The following is a 19,281-nucleotide window of genomic DNA, read 5'->3' as shown; positions in this document are numbered from 1 at the left end:
GTGTGGCGGGATCCGGGGGAGGTGCTGTGTGTGTGTGTGTGTGTGTGTGTGTGTGTGCACGTGGAGACACCAGTTGGTCTAACAGATGAATCAGTCGTTGGCCTCGTAGTCGTTGGCACGTCGTGCTGTGAAAAACATTCTCTTTAAGGAGGTTGTATACGTTACAATATGTACACACACCTTGCCAAGGACGACTCGTGACTGCGTGTGTGTGTGTGTGTGTGTGTGTGTGTGTGTGTGTGTGTCGCTGCTTCCTCACCAGAATGGCCACAGTTTGACCCTGGAACAGATGATATGCTTTTTAACCACCAATTGTTGGGCCTTCAAAAGTCACGTAACCATTCCTTAGCTTAGTTTATCATAGCTTAGCATAGATCAGGCTGCATTCCAGCAAATAGACGGTACCGCCTCGTGTGTGTGATGTCACATAAACCCGACATCTCCCAGGCTTTTGTCGCTCAGGAGTCTTCTTCTCCTCACGTTCACGTTCCATCCAAGATTCCGCACATCTGTTGTTTGGCGCTCACTCCGGCCGCCGCCGTCACACTCCAGGCGCTCGTTCTGGCAGCGTTCCATTGATCGTTCCTTTGATCGTTCCTTTGATCGTTCCTTCATTCAATCGTTCCTTTGATCGTTCCTTCATTCAACCGTTCCTTCGCTTATTCCATCGTTCCATACTCCAGTTGATTCAACGATTGTTCCTTTGTTCGATGCTTCCTGTGGTTCCTTCAATCCATCCTTTGATCGATCCTTCCTTCCTTCCTTCAATCGTTCCTTGGTTCGATAATTCCTCCCCTGGATTGTTCCTTTGTTCGATGCTTCCGATTGTTTTTTCATTTCATCCTTTGTCTGATCGATCGTTCCTTAATTCAATCGTTCCTTGTTTTGATCATCAGGCGATCTTCACTCGACTGTTCCTTTGATCCATTGATCAGGCTGCATTCCAGCAAATAGACGGTACCGCCTCGTGTGTGTGTGTGTGTGATGTCACATAAACCCGACATCTCCCAGGCTTTTGTCGCTCGGGAGTCTTCTTCTCCTCACGTTCACGTTCCATCCAAGATTCCGCACATCTGTTGTTTGGCGCTCACTCGGGCCTCTTTGACGCGCACGCCGCCGTCCGGGCCTCCGCCAGAACGAGCGCCTGGAGTGTGACGGCGGCGGGCGGCGGCGGCACACGTGTGCAGAAAGCTATTTGGAGGCCTTGTCACTTGTGATTAGGAGGCCGGCGTTCATGTTTGTGAGGAGGCTGAGTGCAGATGGCAGAGTGGAAGAAATGGATCACTAATTTTAACAATGATTAATGAACAGAGATGGAAAATGAATTACATCGGACTATTGCAGGCGAGGAATATTTTCTCTCAAAATGTTCACTGCAGCTGCCAGACAACCCTGTTGTGTATTACGTAGCGCACGTGTGTGTGTGTGTGTGTCATGTTGTGATGTGTGTTTCCCCCCTCCATCTTTTGTAGAATCAACACTTGACTGCTTTTGCCTTATTACTTTACCGCTTAAACGCTGTTGGTTTCTCCTGCTGTGTGCGGAACCAACACTAATAAAGGTAAACACGGGAAAAGGTTAGCCCCGTTTTTTTCCTCCACAACGCTGGTCACGTGACAAAGTGGCAAATAAGTCCAACGACTCTCAAAGCGACACTTTTAGTAAAAAGATACGCTGAGATTTCTGGGAGGATAATTGTCAAGCTATTGTTTTTCTCTTTTCCTCGTCTTGCTAGCGTTTTATGCTAATTAGAATCTTTATGCCTCAGCATTTTAACAGTAAAGGACTGAAAACTGTCATTTTGACCATCTGTTTGAATTCCAACCCATTTAGAGCTGACCCCCCCTTCCCACATCCCCCTGTCACCCAAAGGGGTCGGAATCTTCAGCTCTCACTGGTAGGAAGGGAAGATCCTGGGATAAGAATCGGCACTTCTGAGTCAGAGTCCATAGTTGTCACCCGGAAAAAAGACCCGACTCGGCCGCGCGGACGGAGAAGCCACGCCCACTCCACTGATTTGATCAACATTCCTGTTTGTACCCGATGCCAACTGGCGCCGCTGGGGCGTGTGCGAGCACACGGTTAACCTCAGCCTCCGTCCCTTTAAGAGTCGACGGTGTCAATTATGACATTTTTTTCAGCACCTTAATGCTGAAACGTTATCGCCGCGTTTACCCGTAACACGGAATTGATCGCTACGTCGGCCATCACGGAAAGGAAGAAGATCGGTGAACTTGCAAGCTGACAATGAATGCATGAAGCGTCTGATGTCGTCACGTGTAGTCGCATTTCCTTCATGTTGCCCCCCCGGCCCCCCATCCCCGGGTCCCATGCACCCACCGATGCCCCCACTTCACCCCCAGCGGTGGTGTTTACATGGTGGGCGTTTGCTGCTTTAACTATTTCCACTGTAATGAAGGTCCTGATGGAGAAGACACAAAGCACGGCAACTCTCGGCGGCGATGTGTGTGTGTCTGCATGTGTGTGTGTGTGTGTGTGTCTCAGGTTACAGTAGCATATGCGAAGCACTCAGGAAACATACACAATGCCTTTGGTGAACAAGGTAGTCGCGGGCCCCTGGGAGCCAATTTAGATTGTGACTTAAGGCAACATGATGGCAGTGTGTGTGTGTGTGTGTGTGTGTGTGGCTCCAGTGAAACGCTAGCGGTGTGTAGATGTGGGTGGCCCTCCTGCCAGACCCTCCACCACCACATCTGCGCCACCCCCCCCTCCCTCCCGGCCCCTCACGCTGCATCGCTACGGCGGCGAAGACGTCGTTAGCGAGACGACTTTTAAGAGATAACGTCTTGATTGACAGCTGATCTTTTGCACAGCGCAGCACAAGGCGGCGACGCCACACAACAGACATTTGTGGGGGGGTGGGGGGGCAGTGAGGGAGTAGACAAAGTGAATGTTTTTGCGGATTAGCATCGTTAACACAGGCTAAAATGTAAATGTTGTGTTGTTAGCTTATTTTTGTAGCATCTTCGCCGAGAGGAACACCGGCTGGTTTACGGCGTCCTTGGTGTCACGCCATCAGCTTTTTAGACATTTAGAACTCTTGGTTTTGATGTCGGGATGTCGTCGTGACAACAAAACGTGTCAAAAATGCGGAATGGATACGTGATAAAGTGATGATTCCGGTCACAGCGAGCACTTTGAAGTCAGGAATCGACTTTCCAAAAGTTGGAATGACACTTTTGATCCAAGCTTATCCTTGCGTGTGGACGCTTGGTTCCGATGGGAAACTGCAGCAGGGCTAACATCAATATGTTGATATCGTTTGGCATCAGTTGTATGTATGTCACCGTTACTGCTGATATCATTTTGCATCAGTTGTATATCAACTTTACTGTTGATATCATTTGACATCAGTTGTGTGTCACCTTTACTGTTGATATCATTTGACATCAGTTGTATGTCACCATTACTGTTAATATTATTTGGGATCAGTTTTATGTATATCACCATTACTGCTGATATCATTTGGCATCAGTTGTATGTATATCACCGTTACTGCTGATATCATTTGGCATCAGTTGTATGTTTGTCACCGTTACCGCTGATATCATTTTGCATCAGTTGTATATCAACTTTACTGTTGATATCATTTGACATCAGTTGTGTGTCACCTCTACTGTTGATATCATTTGACATCAGTTGTGTCACCTTTACTGCTGATATCATTTGACATCAGTTGTATGTTACCATTACTGTTGATATCGTTTTACATCAGTTGGATGTCACCATTACTGTTAATATTATTTGGGATCAGTTTTATGTATATCACCATTACTGCTGATATCATTTGGCATCAGTTGTATGTTTGTCACCGTTACCGCTGATATCATTTTGCATCAGTTGTATATCAACTTTACTGTTGATATCATTTGACATCAGTTGTATGTCACCATTACTGCTGATATCATTTTGCATCAGTGGTATATTACCTTTACTGCTGATATCGTTTGGCATCAGTTGTATGTCACCATTCCTGCTGATATCGTTTGGCATCAGTTGTTTGTCACCTTCACTGTTGATACTGTTTTACATCAGTTGTATGTCACCATTACTGTTGATATCATTTGCTGTTAGCTGTATGTCACCTCTACTTTTGATATCATTTTTCCGCAGCCACTTATTTTACAGCCACCTGTCAATCAAGCCATTATTATTATGATTATTATTTTGAACGAATGCACATTTGAGGGTGGCCTTTTACTGTAGCCAGCCTCACGACGCGGTTGAGGTGGAGTGATTGATGGTTGAGACGCCGGAAAGGAAGACCCACCAAGTTGTCACGCTGGGAAGTCACCACTCTTTTCTCCAATTTCCTTTTGTGTGCAGCCTCCTGTTGGCCGTCCACTTCCTACCTTCCTGCCAGGCGGCGAGCGTGCCAGCGGCGCCCGTCAGCAGGTACCAGCGCAGGGCGGGGAATGTCTGTCATGTGACACACACACATCCACATCTTCACGCACGCTGTACTTCCTTATGCAGTATTTGTACGTTTAGCTGAGAGGTGGCTGTGGAGGCCGAGGTCAAAGGTCATTCTTGATGATGATGTCACATCCTGTGTGAAAGACAATCCCAGAGCATGACGAGACAAACAGGTGCTCTCCGTTACTGCTGGAACGCCGCCACTTTCATCATCATCATCATCATCATCATCAGTGTAGTCACACGGCCATTTTATTGTGCTTGGTTACAATTCACACATCACGCCGTCTCCATATTGGGGGCCGCTTGCCAAGGGACGCGGCGTGTATCCCCAACACGCGGTGTTCCTTCCAGCGTTGCATGATGGGATGTGATTTGCCGGCGTTGTGATGGAACTTTTATTGTCTCTGACAGGAGACGTGCGTGGTGTCGTCATTTCGCTTCACAAAACGGCAGCCTCGTGCAAAACGACTTCTAGCAAACTGGCGCAGGACGAAGGGATAATAACATTGTTTATTATCATTGTTATTAATAATATTAATAACGTTCATATTTAAAATACACATCAATATTAGCATGCAAGGACAAAGATTAGCTTCTACAAATGACATAAGCTGTGCACATGACTTGTACTATTACTACTACTATTAGTACTACTACTACTACTACTACTAAAATGATAGTAAATGACGGTAAATAATAATAATATATATTTATATGCAGAATTGGTTGTAAAAATATTGTATTAATATTGTCTTATTGTCACATGAGCTGTACGTGATGACATATATTCTATATTTTATATTTGTACGTTACATCATTTATGTAAATATTAATTATGTTACTTTGTATTATTGGATATTATTGGATTTAATCCAACAATAATAATAATTCTATAATTACTAGTTACTAATTACTAATAATTACTAACAATTAATAATTACTATACTAATAACAGCTGGACTGCTCACACGACTACTAGTTCTATTATGTATTAATATTAATAGGATTGTTTATTAGTATTATGATCATTATTAAATATGTATATTATGTATTTGTATTTACAAAGTGTTTATGATATTGTGCTATTATACCCTTATTGTAAATATTGAAGTCTATAACACAACAATTGTTGACTAAAAATAGATTATCATTCGTTCATGTAGAATTATTACAATGATATGAATATCAATATACATACTGTTATTATATTTAAAACATACGCACGATGTCCCCAGGTTGATACTAGGATATACTAGTGTATACTAAAGTTGTTGTACTGCAGTACTTGCAGTATTGCCGTGTCGGGACGGCGTGGTAACATCAGCACCCGGAGCGCCGTGCTTGGGCCACACGGCGTCCTCGTGTGTCGTCGGATGAGAAGCGCTCCTCCATGCTGATGAGCGGAGAGACGAGCGAGGGCGGATGTTCCAGCCGGTTTGTGAATATCGATCCCTGGTAAAGTACTAATCGATGGAAACCTTTTCCCTGCGAGCTGGGAAAATCGGTGTGGTGTAGCGTTCACTGGGAAGCAGCGGCCATGTTAAAAATCATCATCATTCCAAAGAACTCAGCAGCTGTCCACATTTGTTAACCCTTTCAGAGGCCGGCTCTTCCTTGATTGCCAGGAGGAAGCGTGGTGGCGCGGTGGAGTTGTGGCGATGTGGCGTGCTCCCACACTAGTGCTGGGAATACCGCAGCTTGACAAAGACAACGCCGGCGTTGTTGTTAGAGTTTGACTTGGATTCAAGGCGTGAGTCATTCCGGAGGTATGTGCCACATCTTGGAAGAAGGGCCAACGCACACGCTGACGGAGGGGGGGGTCGAACATGAAGTTGCATTTAGATCTGATTCTCAAGCATCTCCCTCGGGCCGGAATGTCGTCCGACTCGAGCAAATAAGAACCACAGGGAGTTTGGGACAAAGATGGCGGTGAGGGTGTTCTGTTCTTTTTAAGAACGGACCTCCACAAACTTCCAAAGACGCGCTCGCCGAAAAGGCTCCGCGGCTGTAAAGGGATTCAATTTAACAGGAGCTAAAAATAGAACTCCACCCTAACCTCAACAGTGGAACACAATTTGTACCACGCCACAGGTCAAAAGGATTTTCCCCACAGGAAATAAAGGAAGTAGAAATGAACTCCAGAGCGACGTTTGAGGTCGCATGGAGGATTCGCACCAGTGCCAACGGAAGCTAACCACTGTCTGATGGAAATCCTAAAACCAGGTCAAGATGTTAGCATGCTTGCGTACTGATGTTAGCGTACTAATGTTCGGTTGGTAGCAGTCCTGGATGATGGCACAGACACTGTTTGGTAGGCAGTACTAATGTTTGGTTGGCAGTACTCATGTTTGGTTGGCAGTACTCATGTTTGGTTGGTAGTACTCATGTTTGGTAGGTAGTACTAATGTTTGGTAGGTAGTACTAATGTTTGGTAGGTAGCATATGGGATTGGTCATACTAATGTTTGGTAGGTAGCATATGGGATTGGTAGTACTAATGTTTGGTAGGTATCTGGTGGGATTGCTAGTACTAATGTTTGGTAGGTATCAGGTGGGATTGGTAGTACTAATGTTTGGTAGGTGGTAGGTGTGATTGGGAGTACTAATGTTTGGTAGGTATCAGGTGGGATTGGTAGTACTAATGTTTGGTAGGTATCAGGTGGGATTGGTAGTACTAATGTTTGGTATGTAGCATCTGTGATTGGTAGTACTAATGTTTTGTAGGTGGTAGGTGTGATTGGTAGTACTAATGTTTGGTAGGTGTGATTGGTAGTACTAATGTTTGGTAGGTAGCAGGCGGGATTGGTAATACTAATGTGTGGTAGGTGGGATTGGTAGTACTAATGTTTGGTATGTAGCATCTGTGATTGGTAGTACTAATGTTTGGTAGGTAGCATCTGTGATTGGTAGTACTAATGTTTGGTATGTAGCATCTGTGATTGGTAGTACTAATGTTTGGTAGGTGGTAGGTGTGATTGGGAGTACTAATGTTTGGTAGGTAGCAGGCGGGATTGGTAATACTAATGTGTGGTAGGTGGGATTGGTAGTACTAATGTTTGGTATGTAGCATCTGTGATTGGTAGTACTAATGTTTGGTAGGTAGCATCTGTGATTGGTAGTACTAATGTTTGGTATGTAGCATCTGTGATTGGTAGTACTAATGTTTGGTAGGTGGTAGGTGTGATTGGGAGTACTAATGTTTGGTAGGTATCAGGTGGGATTGGTAGTACTAATGTTTGGTAGGTATCAGGTGGGATTGGTAGTACTAATGTTTGGTAGGTATCAGGTGGGATTGGTAGTACTAATGTTTGGTAGGTCTTTGGTGGGATTGGTAGTACTAATGTTTGGTATGTAGCATCTGTGATTGGTAGTACTAATGTTTGGTAGGTAGCATCTGTGATTGGTAGTACTAATGTTTGGTAGGTAGCATCTGTGATTGGTAGTACTAATGTTTGGTAGGTGGGAGGTGTGATTGGGAGTACTAATGTTTGGTAGGTATCAGGTGGGATTGGTAGTACTAATGTTTGGTAGGTATCAGGTGGGATTGGTAGTACTAATGTTTGGTAGGTCTTTGGTGGGATTGGTAGTACTAATGTTTGGTAGGTCGTAGGCGGGATTGGTAGTACTCATGTTTGGTAGGTGGTAGGCGGGATTGGTAGTACTCATGTTTGGTAGGTGGCCGGTGGGATTGGTAGTACTAATGTTTGGCAGGTGGTAGGTGGGATTGGTAGTACTAATGTTTGGCAGGTGGTAGGTGGGATTGGTAGTACTAATGTGTGGTAGGTGTGATTGGTAGTACTAATGTTTGGTAGGTGGTAGGGTAGGATTGGTAGTACTAATGTTTGGTAGGTGGTAGGGTAGGATTGGTAGTACTAATGTTTGGTAGGTGGCAGGTGGGATTGGTAGTACTAATGTTTGGTAGGTGGTAGGTAGGATTGGCAGTACTAATGTTTGGAATGAAAATTGCATGGACGTCACAAGTTTTTTGCAGTCAGAGGAAACGAAGCGCTGTGTGTGGCGGACATACGTGATCCGTGAATCATCCATCTGCATCATTGCATCACTTTTACGATAAAAATATCAAGCACACATTTATTTTAAACAAACTCCACCCCCTTCCCGTCTGCCTGAACGTTTCCAATCTGGCTGAACCTAGACTGGATTGGTCCTTGTCCGGCCGTCCGAAAGCAGATCCTCCAAAAGGAGACCACCGGGACGCCGTCACCCGGAGAGGGTCAATAGTATGGCGGGGCGGCCTCTTGAGCGTCGCCATGCTCAGTTTGCGGTGCTCGGCCCGGCGGGTATAAATAAGACATGATTGGCATCCCAGCAGAACAAAACTCTTTATCTCCCTCTCTGACAGCCTTCATTTGCGGGAGGAGTGGCAGACTTGGTGGGAGTTAATGATTATAATTATTTGCCGCTTTTTTTACATGGCGGGATAATTATTTAAGAGGTTTGTGTCGTCGTGGTTGTAATCAGTATAGAGAGATTACACGAAATCCGCATGCCAACAGATGGCACTTGGCGGCTGTTGTTGCTTCCTAATAAAGGCAGAGCGCCATGCTATGTGGCGGCGTGTTCTCTTGCTAACGTGTGATGTGTCACCAGTATAAACATGTGCTATAGGTAGCCAGCGTGGTTGCTAGCCAGCATGTTCTATCCGTAGTATAGGCTGTTTTGTACGTAGGTAGCAGGCTCCTTTAGTAGGTAGCGAGCAGATGGTTCCATGGTAGCAGCCATCTTGCTACGCGTGTTCCGTAGCTAGCAGAGTTGTGTGGTTGCAAGCGTTCTTGGAAAGTTTGCAGGTGGCAGGTGTCTTTGAAAGCATCACGACAGGAAAGTATTAGGCTTTGTCGGGCAGGCGTGTCTGCTTGGTAGCAGGTGTTTTTGGTTGGTGGCAGCCATATTCTGATAGCGTGGTTGCTAAGTACCAAGTGTGTTAGGGTGGTAGCAGGTGTGTCTTGTGAGTAGGCAACCGTTTAGTCAGTAACTAGCATTCTTGGAAGGCAGCAGGCATGGATGGAGGCAGGTGTGTTGTTGCTAGGTTCCAAGTGTGTTTTGTTGGTAGCAGGCGTGCTCTTTAGCAATCATGGCCGGCAGGTAGCAGGTATTGTCATTGTCATTATTTTCTGGGGGTTAAAGGCAGTAGCCATCTTTGTTATCTTGAAGCCATGTTTGGTAGAAGATGTGTTTCATTGGTAGCAGGCCTGGTTGGTAGCACTTTTGATAGGTACAAGGCATGTTTGGTAGCAAATATGTTTGAATGGTAGCAGGCATGGTTGGTAGCAAATTTGTTTGATTGGTAGCATATCAGTTATGTTTGATAGGTAGCAGGCATGGTTGGTAGCAGTTACATTTGATTGGTAGCTTAGCGGTTATGTTTGATAGGTAGCAGGCCTGGTTGGTCGCAGATATATTTGAATGGTAGAAGATATGTTTGATTGGTAGCATATCAGTTATGTTTGATAGGTAGCAGGCCTGGTTGGTAGCACTTTTGATAGGTAGTAGGCAGGGTTGGTAGCAGATATGTTTTATTGGTAGCTTAGCAGTTATGTTTATTAGGTAGCAGGCATGGTTGGTAGCAGTTATGTTTGACAGGTAGAAGGCATGGTTGGTAGCACTTTTGATTGGTAGCAGTTATGTTTGTTTGGTAGCAGGCCTGGTTGGTCGCAGATATATTTGAATGGTAGCAGATATGTTTGATTGGTAGCATATCAGATATGTTTGATTGGTAGCAGGTCTTGTTGGTAGCACTTTTGATGGGTAGCAGGCATGGTTGGTAGCAGTTATGTTTGATTGGTAGCTTAGCAGTTTTGTTTGACAGGTAGAAGGCATGGTTGGTAGCACTTTTGATTGGTAGCAGGCATGTTTGGTAGCAAATATGTTTGAATGGTAGCAGGCATGGTTGGTAGCAGATATATTTGAATGGTAGCAGATAGGTTTGATTGGTAGCATATCAGTTATGTTTGATTGGTAGCAGGTCTGGTTGGTAGCAGATGCGTTTATGACTGCACCAATTGGAGGCGTACAAAGGTAGACGTGATCAGTAGGTAACATGCGTGCTTGGCAGAGCAAAGGGAACGTGTTAATTACGAACCAATTCCTCGTCTGTCGTAAAGCGATTGATGCTATCGGTGTGTTCCTCACAACGAAGGTCGGGGGTTCGGGCGCTCGGGGGTTGATATTGTGCGTGTTGAGAGCAACAACTAATAGACTTTTGGGGCATGCTGGGAGCTCTTGAACACATCACGCAGTCTTTAACCAGAGACGAGCTGACCTCCGACTTGATCTATTAACGCCGCCGAGTGCTTCCATGGTCTCTGACACGCAAGTCCCACCACAAAGGGCGGCGCCGTTTGTCCGCCCGAGGACCGCTTCACGCACCTCCTGGGGGGGGGGGGCTGACACCGGTTTTGCTGTAAATGTCCTCGCACGTTAATTTACTCCTGGCTCGTCTGGCTGTTTGGGCCGCCCAGAGACAACGAGAAGAAGAAGATAAATAGAAAGTGAGCGAGGGAACTTGTTATCCGGGGTCAGGAGCAGGAGGAGCTCCGAGGCCGCTGGCCTACATTCCTGACTAATTGTATAATTGGAAAAGCTCTCCAAATGAGCAAGCGGGCCCCCCGCAACAACCCACCGCCAACCGCAGCAGCCCCCCCCCTTCCCCTCCTATAAACTCCCTCGCCAACCGTCCCATCACCCCCCCCAACCCCCACACACGCGTTCTTCAAAGCAAATCACTAAAGAGCATTTTGGGACTAATAATGATTTCAATAAATGTATATTATTCATCCCTCCCCCTCGCCGGGCTGGTTAGCATGCAGACGCTAGTATAGTTAGCAAACTAATATAGTAGCAGTGGTTCCCACAGGTCTGCAATTTATCTGTGGGGGAAGGGGGGCAGCTACTAGATTGTGTTGATTGTGTTTATTATTTATCAACATAGCATGCCGTTATTCTGTCTGTTAGCTTCCCTGTGAGGCACCGTCGGTAACACTTGGCTTCTGTTGGATCGCCCTTGCTGATTGGTCGCGGAAAGCACTTTAGGTGACGCATAAGTCCGCCATCTTGCGTATTCCAAGGCTCATCTAGGACTTCCTAGGACAAAGTTGAATTACTTCTGCGAGTCGTTTAGTAAGCTAACAAAATATCAAGGGGTGAGTCACGTCCGTTGAAACTTTCAGATATTATGTTGGCTTGTCGTCACAGACCTCTGCTGGTCATGTGACCGCGACAGGTCGGTGATGTCATCGTTTTTGGAGAACTGCGAACAACAAACCAGCGTTTTCTGTGTTGATAGCCCCTGAATGTGCAAGCAATGGTGGCTAGTTTTGGTTTTGGGTTTCGGTTTTGGTTGACCACCGCTTATGTTGACCACTGCTTATGTCGACCACCGCTTATGTCGACCACCGCTTATGTCGACATGAGTCAGCCAGTTGGAGGGGCGTGGACTAAAATTGGCAGTTGGCAAGATGCTATCAGTTGAAACGGCAAAACAGCAGGAAGTCGTAAGGTTCCATGCTAACCAGAGAAGCCAAGTGACAACTTAAGCTGCCACCCTTCCGACTGGCTGACTGGCGTCAACATAAGCGGTAGTTGGCGTAGCAGAAACGTTTTTGGAGAACTGCGAACAACAAACCAGCGTTTTCTGTGTTGATAGCCGCTGAATGTGCAAGCAATGGTGGCTAGTTTTGGTTTCGGTTTTCGGTTTCGGTCGACCACCGCTTATGTCGACCACCAATTATGTCAACATGAGTCAGCCAGTTGGAGGGGCGTGGACTAAAGTTGGCAGTTGGCAAGATGCTATCAGTTGACCAGCAGGAAGTCGTAAGGTTCCAAGTGACAACTTAAGCTGCCACCCCTCCGACTGGCTGACTGGCGTCGACATAAGCGGTGGTTGGCGTAGCAGAAACAAACATGGTTTCAGCCTTCGGGGGATCCTGAAACAGTAGTTTCCGAAAACAACTTCCAGAGTGGGAAAATCTGAAAACGCCAACTTGTCGTTTCCAGTAAATACGCCCCATTTTGAAACCGATGATGTCACCGACCCATCGCCGTCACATGGCGGAAGTTAGCTTTGATGACAAGCTAACATAATCTGAATATTTGGATGGGCAGCGTAGACAGGAAGTAGGCTCCCAAACTGTAAATGCGGAACGTCATAAATCAACGCTACGTGCAGGATGTCCTGCCGGTGTTTGCTCGGGGTGAAATTGAATTCCCCGAATTTCCGCCCCGTGGGCTCCGTGCTCAGCGCCACGACGGTCCGAAGGGGGCGGCGTCGGAAGAGGATGGCGGGGTAGCGCTAAAATGAAGCCGTTAATTAATGCCATCGATCGGCCAAAAAGTGGAGGCAAATGTGATTTGCATAGAGGCCGAGCGATCAATGCATTAACCGATTTCTTTTCCCCTTCCACCCGCGACCCCCACCCCCACTCTCCACTTGAAATCTGATTTCCTGAGTTTTCAAAGTGAGGGAGAGTTGAGACTAATGTTGATCGATCGGCCGCTCTCAGACGAGAATACAAAGCATTTTATTAGCCGGTGAAGGGTGAAGCGCACCAGGACACGAGCCGGGATTCCTATTTTTTTCCTATTTTTTTAGCGTCTGTCGCGGAGAAGTGCGAGCGTCGCCTCCCAAAGTGAGCGCGGTAAGGAGGCGATATCGGGCAGGATAAAAATGAGGAGGTGTTAAAAAGAGCAATATGTTGTTTTTGCTGCCACCTCCTCTGGGCTTATTATAGCATATTGATTCACAAAGCTCCACGCCGCACCGCCACTCCCAGGCAAGGGCAGCCAGTGGGAGGATGGCGCCGCTGGCGGGTCCAAAGGAAGGCGGAGATGAGTGCAGACGCGCACAAAGTGGCAGCGAGGCGTTGTGCGTGGCAGCGGCGACGGCGGGCGTGCTACACAAAAGGCTAATTGTTTTAGCCCAGATGTTGCGCTCGCACAACAAGCAGGATACAATGTTCCTACTGAGCTGATGAGGCCAATCAGTGAAATGATTAAAAATTGATTTTGTCCCTGTAATTACAGTATGTAAACTACTTAGCCGGGATTGCAAAGGAAGTGATTTTCTAATTACGTATATACTCTGGTGTCTAATGATTGCTTTTTTGAAGTAATGAAGAGAGGGTCCTAACGACTCTACTGTTGTGTTGTTGAAGGCACAAGCAAGGAGGAGTGTGTGTTTGGGGGGGGGGGGGTGTTTGGGGGGGTCAGGGCAAGGCAGCAGCAGCCTTGGATACAAAAGAGAGGCTGGAAATTGAGTTCTTGCCAGCCGTCGCTAGCACGCTAACACGCTAACGCGGGGGCCCTGCGCTCGTTTGCACGGGAAGCGGGAAGCTAAATGGAGGCTGTGACTCCTCATGGGGGGACCCCTCCCTTCGCCACCGCTCCTGACAGGCCCCGGCCGGCCCCGTGCAATCTGGACCCCGGCGGGGGGAAGCCTCACCGGGGGAGACAAAAAAAAAATCATACACGGAACGCAACAGTCGGCTCTTTGGGATTAGAACTTGTTTTTAGGCATCGTGCTCCAGCCTTTTACGACGTTCCACATATTCATGTAATCCGGTTCCAGTCAGCTGTGGATGTACTACATGGTATTACTTCTTCCTTAACTTGGCTTCTGCCTTGTGCCAAACATGGACGCTAAATGAGGAAACGTAGGAAAATTTTGGGAATTTGCTCCAAGAGGATAAACTGTGTTGGTTATTTATTTATTATTTATTGGCCTTTTGGGGGCTCCAGTATCTCCACGCGTCCCCCCCTTGTTATCAAAATGCTACTACTCCGATTTTTTTCCCAAACTGGTACCAACACCAGTAACTTTCTGCTTTCAATGTGGATGGAAGCGTAGTGGGAATATCATAACACGGCTACTAGTACATCGCTACTACCAGGAGAAGCAGAGTAACGAGGGGAGGAGCCACCTGCTGTGGCCCAGCGAGGTGCACTGTATTCGGGCACCCGCTCCGAGCAGCCAGTGTGCAAACCTTTGGACTTTTCAAACGCCACATGCTGGCGTTTCATGAGGTGTCTTTACCGTCACTGGCAGGAGAAAAAGGAGCACTTAATTTGCTCACCTGCACAGTGCGGATAGTCTCGCTCCGTTGGAGCCTTATTAAAAATGATTGGCTATGCTAGCTATTTTTTATGTTATGATTTCAATGTTATAATAACATGACTGCGCTCATCCGTCTATGTTTTATGCCGCAGGGGTATGCTTGAGCCTATCCCAGCTGGGATAGGCTTTGGTCAAAATGCCTATGGATGATAAGCTAACAGTCTGTTAGCTAAGCTAACAGCCTGTTAGCTAAGCCAACAGGCATATTTCAGGGATGTACTGGGAGAACATGGAAACTCCACTCAGACAATAAACCCACACTGTCTGTCACATGCTAGCGACGACGATTCAAAGATAACCGCCATCTTTATCCTCAGTGATGGCTGCAACAGTCGAGCGGTCGGGACCGAAAGAGTATCCGATGTTGGTTGGCATTTCCTCCTCCCCGAGCTTCTTATGATGTTTATTTTCCCTTTCATGCTTACGGCTTTCCTTTTCTTTGGCGCACTACCGCTCGGAAGCGGAAAACGTTCACGAATAAGCGTTGCTTTGTTCCGCCGCCGCAATGTGAAAGTCGGACAAAATGATGTTGGAGTTTATTACCTTCAGTGTCCGTACTTCAGTACACTTCAATAAGTACACTGTTTACAGTGTGTACTTAGTTTGTGCCCAGCTTTTTTTTTTCCACTTAAGGACGCAGGGATCCACGTTGACGCCGGAATTTAGCATCTGATCACCGGCATCAAACTCCAGGCCTCAAATGATGCATGTTTATTTTCCTTAAAAATGGCAACATTTCCAACTATTTCTATTTCTTCTTGGAATTTTTTTTTCTGGTAATATTTTGCCAAACTATTACAACTTTTTCCACCACTTCATATTCCAAAAATTACAATTTTTTTTTTCTTACGCTACTAAAGTGACATTATTCTTGTAAAATTACAACTTTGTTTGTATAATATTTTGCCTTTATGCTGATTTTGTAATTTTTGCAGTTCTTTTGGGAATTCTATATTACAAATGTGTCCATAAAGAAAGAACAGGTGCCCCCGGGGGCCGCCCTTTGGGCACCCTGGTTGATGGTCCAATGTCTCTTCACTTTTCAAACCGACTCACATTTAATTCCCGGCCCCCCCACCCCCCTCGTCGGCCACTCGACCTCTGACCGCGGTAATTCAGCGGCGGCAGGTGCGCTATCGTCCGGGGGAAATGGGCTGATAAAGCGGCGAGGTCAGAGTGCGCGTGAAGAGCACATGAATCACTCGACTTCACGAAGGCGCCGCTTCCCTTATCTGGCCTTTTAATATTCCCTGCTTGATTCCGCTCCTTCATGTATTTTTGAATAAAAGTGCGCGGTGACGGCTGGCTGGCGGCGGAGACGGGCGGCTCGTGGTTCCCGGGGAACATGAATAACTGACAGGGAGCCAGATTAGGAGCGCCGGGATGCAGCTGCAAAGAGGAATGACAAAGCTTTGAAATGCTGCCAGAATCCGTGCGGTGACGCAGCTGATTGGAAGAGAAGTCCTTTAAGGATTCATCCACTCGGCTGTGATCTCTCATTTTGTACCTTTTGACACTCGCATTGAAATGGAATAGCGCATCAATGCGAGCGCCAAACATCTGTCGAGCTCCGCCTTCACGCCGCTCTGATATGTGTGTTTAAAAAATGACACTCCGCGGCGCTCGAGGGGGGGGAAGGAAGGAAAAAGAGACGAGCGACGGCGGCAGCGGGAACATGACAGCGGCGGCGGAGGGAGACGTCGCGCGCGTGCCGACGTCTTTGACACCGCTCTTTTGGAGCGGCGGGATCCTGCGGGCCGCCGTCGCGGCCCCAGACAGACGAGATAGGCAGGCTGCGATTCGCCGGGCGGGAGCGGATTAAACCGATCGGAGGATTTCCTTGCGACCCGGGAAGGCCCCCGACGTTGTTGCGTTTTGTTTCAATTCGGTCCTGTTGCCCCTGATGGCGCCATCAGGAGGTCAAGGTGCTAACAGCGTCAAAGCCCAAGTATCCAAATATGCAAACGATGCAGACGATCTCATTTGCATACAAGTCCAGAAGAGCAGGCGCCGATACAGTCTTGCTAGCGTGTCGTTGGCGACCTCACGGCCCACCGACCTTTAGCGGCGTCCTCGTACGGCTTCTTCGGGGAGGAAGAGAATTAGCTTTAAAGGTCGCAGCGGGTCGGGGGGGTGCACCTCCCCGCTCTCACCTTATGTCGAGGCTTTATTACCTCAAGTGCCGAGGTGCTGACCTGCCTGCTCTACAATATGTTCCTCATCCTCGCCCGTCATTACGATGCGCTGCCTTCTTATGCAGCACCTTTGGCAAGGCATTTTTAGCACACGGAGGGAAGTAAGTGTTGGACAAGAATGTTTGCGCCTCCATGCGTGACAGCTGGGATGGAGTTGTCTCCGCTTGATGTCAAACATTCCATTGTCATGTCAAACGTTCAGACCAGTCTACTCTTGGAATTGGGGTGGAAATCCCTACTCATGCTGTTCCTGGTGACCGTGCTCCCAACTCTCTTGATATCATGAACCAGCTTGTTCCTTGTTTTCCTGGGCTGCTCCCTGATCTTCCTCGCGATCATTCTTCAAGCATGGAGTTCCACACCGAGGGCGATTTGTGGAGTCTCTCACCGAGCTTTTCGCTTGGCTCCCAACTCCCTTAACATTTTTAACCAGCTTCTTCCTGGGCTGCTCCCTGACCTTCTTCACAATCATTCTTCATGCATGCAGTTCCACAGCGAAGGTGATTTGTGGAGTTTCTCACCGAGCTTCTCGCTTGGCTCCCAACTCCCTTAACATCTTTAACCAGCTTCTTCCTGGGCTGCTCCCTGGCCTTCCTCACGATCATTGTTCATGCAAGGAGTTCCACAACGAGGGTGATTTGTGGAGTCTCTCACCGAGCTTCTCCCTTGGCTCCCAACTCCCTTGACATCTTTACCCATCTTCATCCTGGGCTGCTCCCTGACCTTCTTCACGATCATTCTTCATGCATGCAGTTCCACAGCGAAGGTGATTTGTGGAGTCTCTCACCGAGCTTCTTCTTGGCTCCCAACTCCCTTGACATCTTTAATCAGCTTCTTCCAAAGTGTTTCAGATGCTGATGTAATCCGATACTCGCTTGTTTGTTTATATCAGAGCAATATTGGGGACCCGTTCCCCCAACTTACTCCACCAGGTGAACTCTTGCGTGGAACTCCAGGCTCCAGGCTGATATTCCAGCTTTCCCTGCTGTATCTTGGGAAGAAATGTCCAACTCCTCGCAGCCTTTGTGGCTTTTGGTTGTAGAAGCATTTGGACTGAGCAGCCACTTTGAATTCGTTGCCTCGGGGGTGCGTCGGGCAGGGCGGCAGCTCCCCGGCGGGTGGGATGTTGTGGGCCAGGTGACCTTTGTGTGTCATTGTCCTGCTCCTCACACCTCGCCCGGGGAGAAAGGGAAGGAGCTTAGCACCTTACACCTGCCGCCGCGCAGGAGCCTTGGCGAGAGGCGCGCTTTGTCCGCCCGTGCCAAACCTGCCGACTCGCGCCGGGCACGCGGGAAGGCGGACAGGAAAAGAACTTTTTTTCCCGCCTTAACAAGAGTCGGGCAGGGGCTTCCTAAACGAGCAGCTGCTCAGCGGCCGACGCCAAACGTGAGGCGTGTCGCGGCCGCGTGAGATAAATCAAGCGGGCCTGGCGAGCGGCGTGAAGGAAAGGTGCGATGGCGGCGGCGCCTGATTGAGTTCAGGTGGCTGGGAAGTGTCTCACCCAGGGCTAGTTGTCAGTGAAGGATCTGCTGTCTTGTCACCGCCGCACGCTGCAGGCCAACACGTCGCCGCCACGCCTTGACGGATGTTTGAGTGCCTCCTGTGCGGCGGGGGCGGGGAGAAGAGGGGGGGGCGCCGTTGACACCCGTCATATTTCAACCACGAGGTCTGAGCCCGGAATGAAGATTGATGCGGAAAGCCGACGCCCATCCGATACATATATTATCATTTGCACGTGCGTGGCCATATTTCTTTATCCATATGCATGGGCACGATCCCGGCTGGCGCGCACACGGCGACGTGCGTTATTAGAGCCGTGCCGTATAATTGCATTTGATCTCCAAATAAACACAGAATGAGTCCATCTCCTGGCGGAGGAGACAGATGTGATGGACGAGCGCATTAGCGGCGAGGACAACATTAGATTTGCTCAAAATTATTGATCTTTTGTTTGCCAGCCAAGTCGGCCATAAATAACGGCGCACGGGAGATGTGACTCATTATCGCCGTGCCAAAAGCCCGACAGACCTCCGTCAAAATCACACACACCCCCCCCGGCCCCGCCCCTCGCGCCCCCGGTCCTTTCATCTCCATCACTACAAACCAATTTCATCTGTTTTTAATCCTTTCCTCTCCTCCGTCGCCGAGGCCTCGCTGTCACTATCTGATTTCTTTAAAATTTTAATCCTGCGCTGATAACCCTCTTTTATTACACGTGCACGCGCACGTGCACGCCAAGGACCCCCGTGCACCATGCAAATATGTACACCTCGCCTTTAGTGGCTCTGCAAGTGTTTTTATTCCTTTTTACCTTCTTAGCGCGGGAGGGGGAAATCCTTTTATCACACAATGGGTAATTTATATCCATTACCAGCGTTTTCAATCCTTTTCAGCGCGCCTGTCACCGCCGTTGGCACACGCGTGATTAATGTGATCTAATAATAGTGCGCCATTATATTTCCTTTAGTAAAACATGTAGCAACATCCTATTCAGCGCCGTGAAATTCATTGCCCCCTT

The 19,281-nt window shown here is 47.8% G+C and overlaps 1 protein-coding gene across 6 annotated transcripts in view; it reads left to right on the top strand.

The window, feature by feature from the left end:
* znf536 (zinc finger protein 536) overlaps positions 1 to 19,281 on the top strand; it is a 290,819-nt gene that overhangs the window by 101,763 nt on the left and 169,775 nt on the right. For 3 of the 6 annotated variants that reach the window (XM_058078805.1, XM_058078804.1, XM_058078807.1), the window contains exon 2: positions 4,348 to 4,416. The exons of the other annotated variants lie outside the window; for them this stretch is intronic. The gene's annotated coding sequence lies outside the window, so the exon portion shown is untranslated. The remainder of the gene's footprint in view (positions 1 to 4,347; positions 4,417 to 19,281) is intronic. 6 annotated transcript variants of the gene reach the window in all.

Source organism: Doryrhamphus excisus, chromosome 7 (genome assembly GCF_030265055.1).
Source record: "Doryrhamphus excisus isolate RoL2022-K1 chromosome 7, RoL_Dexc_1.0, whole genome shotgun sequence".
In the NCBI taxonomy this organism is placed as follows: Eukaryota; Metazoa; Chordata; class Actinopteri; order Syngnathiformes; family Syngnathidae; genus Doryrhamphus; species Doryrhamphus excisus.
Note: the sequence above shows the minus strand (reverse complement) of the source record. Positions and strands in the feature narration are given on the sequence as shown.